The following is a 3,980-nucleotide window of genomic DNA, read 5'->3' as shown; positions in this document are numbered from 1 at the left end:
GGCATTTTAACATGGGTAGAATGCCTAGAACTAGATGTCTCATTCTTATACATAAAAGCATGATGAGTTCCAGAATGAGACTTCCTAGAATGAATTCTCCTAATTTTGTGCTCAGGATAACCAGCAGGATATAAAATGTAACCCCACTAGTAGAGATCTTATCATCGATGATGTTCGTATTGCGTCACAGAATATGCAGGTATCGTCACAGATAAAAATTTGTGACGAATTTGTGATGATTCCGATTTGGTCATAGGGGTCGCGTCACATTTGTTGTGTTGTGACGGACTGCCCATTTTCGTCATCGATGTGTATCCATTCTGTGACGAAATACGCGTTGTCATGGAAGTGAATTCATTCTATGACGATCAGGTTTGGTCATGGAGGAAGGCACTTTTCCTTCATAATCCGTCGTCTGCCCGGGCAAGCTGACAACATCGTTAACGTCGTTTGCTTTCTGTGACGGTACGGTATCGTCATAGATAGAGCCGTGTTTTGGTCATTAACAGCCGTTTGGAAGGGTCCCGATGGCGTATGACGTCAGCGCTGACGTGGCTAGTGACGTGGCAGATGACGTCAGCGCTGACATGGCTAGTGACGTGGCAGCTGGCGTCAGCGCTGACGTGGCATATGTTTTATTATATGCCACCAGTTTGGTCACAGATGTGCAGAGAATAATTTTATTGGAAATTGCAAAAGATACTAGAACATAGGAATGAGCACACAATTCCATATTCTGTAGATGAATAAAACTAGTATTCCAGTGAGCATACAAACTAAGTGGACAACACTGAACTCAGTTCACAGCATCACCACTTGACTTCACATTTCAGTTGAGTTTGCACAAACATAACAACATATAATAAAAAGTTGACACCCATGAGCAACTTGAGTTTTTGGGTACCCTCATGTCAAAGAACAGGCCAAACACAGCAGCTCTGACCAGCGGCCCTCATGTCGAAGAAGAAGCATTACCATGCAAGGACAAGAGCTTCTTGATGAGCACATTGGTCTCCTCCATCTCCTTGCTTTTCTTCTCTGTTATCTTATTGTACTCCTCCAACTCCCTTTGTGTCCTCTCTTGCTATTCCTCAACTTCTTCACATTTCTTCCTGAGCTGGTCGAGTTCACCTTGAACAGCAGTCGTCGCTTCAGCTGCAAGTTGTTCCCGAAGCTCACTTTGATTTGATGATGATGCCTTGGAGGATGCCGATGTTTTGATGCCAACGCTCTTCAGGAATTGGTGTGAGCTGCTCTGGGACAACACCTTGGACACAAGGTGCACACTGGATGCTGGCATCTCACCTTCAGCAACAGGTTCAGCCCTCAAAGCCTCCATATGAGACTGAAATATCATGGACAGAAAACAGTTACATGTTAATGCTAATGAGCAACAGCAAGATGCCAATTGTTAGTTATTGCAATAATTTGAGGAAGACATATGACACAAGGTGTTTATAATGAAATAATAACCAATGCTACACTGACAAAAACTGATTGCAGTTGGCATTTGCTTTGGAGAGGTAAAAATGCAGAGATTTAGGCACAAATGATCTCTGATATCATGTTCCTTTCCAGAAGACTGTCAGTTGGACAATCAAGCAATAAAATTTCTATTTTCTGAAAATTAAAAACTGATAAGATGTGACATCTAGTGATGACAAGTTATAGCAGATTTGGAGCTGACAATAATGTGAAACTCATCAATGGTGGAAGGATACTAGAGAGTAGCAAAACTCTTCCTAAATCTTTCTTAGTTAGAGATATTGTCCTCCAAAATGTGTTTGATCTCTACCCAATATTTCAAGTGAATGATTAATTGTGTTGCCTCATATGATCTCATAAAAATTACACTAAATAAAGCAAACAAATGAACTTACAAGTGCTTCTCTTGCCGGTTCACTCAGGCCACGTTTGGAGCTGGTATGGCAGGTCTTGAAGGCGTCCACCGCATCTAGTTCTTTCGTCTGATCTAAGCTGGGTTCTTCTCTGTTTCTCTTCTGCTTCTGTTTCGTGGATAAACAGTCACAACAAAGTTTGCTCAGATCAAATGCAATAGAAGTTGTTGAGTGCAAAAGTGCAGGTAGTAGTACAAGGTAATATTTACTTACATATGCATGTAAGTGTGCCACATAGCAGCGAGAACCCGTAGCCTGATGAAACTTGACTTGACTGCGGTTCTGCTTGTTCTTTTCACTTATTTCCTACAAGAGAATGAACATGTCAGATTAGATCATAGGTTCAATATGCGAAGATCCTTTGCAAACTTATAGTGAAATAAGAATATATGACAAGATACCCATACCATGTTCTTTGGATCAGACCACTTTGCAACTAATGCCCTCCACTATTCATCAGTCATGTAAGATACAGGAGAAGTTGTCCTAATCTCATTTGCAGGTACACCATTGAAGTATTTCTGCTTGAGCCGATAACGCTGGTTTTTTACCGCAGAGCGTAGCATATCGGTGCAAGCTTCCTTTGTTGCCTTGTCCTCAGTGTTAACGGACAAGCGCCCCTATGCATATGACAATTCCATAGTTAGTCAATTCAGGTTAAGCAATATACAAGTGAACCATAGAATCAGTAATGCACTTACATTTAGCTGTGACACAAAGCTGTTGTAGTATTTCTGGTCGTCCTTGTAATCTTTCCAACGAGTTACGATAGGCATGGTTTCCCGAATAATGATGCCAGCCTCTGATGCAAACTTGGCAGCTTGAACAGGTTCATGTGGCCTTTTTTGCCTTCCTCAACAGCTATGGGAAGTCTCCTTTACATAACTTTAGTCATCCTGTCCAGTTGTTTTCCCTTAGTTGCTGCCCTGGGTCTCCTTGGTGCTCGCTGTGTAGGAGCTACAAAATAGAATTCACATTTATTGAATAATGAAATTGTTTTGTTTCATGCAAATCAGCAAAAGAGATGCCATATTTGACTGAAAAAACTATAACTTGCCTTCAGTTTCTTCATCTCTAGCTACATTGCCTTCAGCATCACCTGTACTGTCATGAGCAGCAGATGCTATGTCTTCCTCTGCAGCTCTGCTGAAATGATCAGCAAGTCCAGGTGTAGTAGGGCTGTTGCCTTCACCATCACCTGTACTGTCATGAGCAGCAGATGCCATGTCTTCCTCTACAGCTCTGCTGAAATGATCAGCAAGTCCAGGTGTAGTAGGGCTGTTTGGTATGTCATCATTAGCATCTGTTGGTTCCTATACATTGTGGCCATCTGTCTCTGTAGAGTGAAGCCTTTTTGAAGATTGCTCCTCTAGTTGTGGACCTGCCCTCACTCTCTTGCTAAACCTAATTCCTGGAGCCATGTTGGGGTTTCTCTTCTTCTTTGAAGCAAGGGTTGTGTTTCTAGCTCTTCTAGGATATTGTCCACAAAAAATAGTCATGTGCATTTAAAAGCAAGACCATATATTAATTAAGAGGTATGAAATAAAGAAGATGAATCTAAAAGCATGAGCATATATTAAACACCAGATTAAAAACATTGAAATGCAATGCAACTATTTGCCATCCACAACTTTGAAGATAGAAGGAGCACCTTAATTGCCAGGGGTTGTGGTTGCTCATAAGATTCAGTGTCATCATCATCAGTATCTCCTTGATCATCATCGTCAAGGAGATAGACAGAGACATATGAATCTGAATCTGAACTATTAGTTTTCTTGTTTGCTGCATTTTTCCCCTTTGTTGATGCAGATGGTGATTGTTGGGGATATGCTTCGACGCCGAAGATCCTGTAAGAAGAAACACCTTCGGCAGATCCTCTCAAAAGCAGTGCTGAAGCTATCATCCATAAAGCTTCGGCATAGTGGCATGTCTCAAGACGAAGAAGTGAACCGACTTAAAGATGAAATGACCAATCGGCCTGTGATAGCTTGTATTAATATTGTAAGCATTTGTAAAGGGCATGAATGTAATTTCTCATAGGCTGCGTACTGTGCCTATAAATAGATGAACAGTACTCCTGTA

The 3,980-nt window shown here is 41.4% G+C and overlaps 1 long non-coding RNA gene across 1 annotated transcript; it reads right to left on the bottom strand.

The window, feature by feature from the left end:
* Positions 1-1,921: 1,921 nt before the first annotated feature.
* LOC103635298 (uncharacterized) lies at positions 1,922-2,664 on the bottom strand. Its single transcript, XR_002264589.1, has 4 exons — positions 2,600-2,664; positions 2,306-2,518; positions 2,112-2,204; positions 1,922-2,006 (listed from the first exon to the last, which is right to left on the bottom strand). It is a non-coding gene; the product is annotated as an uncharacterized lncRNA (long non-coding RNA).
* Positions 2,665-3,980: the final 1,316 nt, after the last annotated feature.

The sequence above is a fragment of the Zea mays genome, chromosome 8, assembly GCF_902167145.1.
Source record: "Zea mays cultivar B73 chromosome 8, Zm-B73-REFERENCE-NAM-5.0, whole genome shotgun sequence".
Taxonomy (NCBI): Eukaryota; Viridiplantae; Streptophyta; class Magnoliopsida; order Poales; family Poaceae; genus Zea; species Zea mays.
Note: the sequence above shows the minus strand (reverse complement) of the source record. Positions and strands in the feature narration are given on the sequence as shown.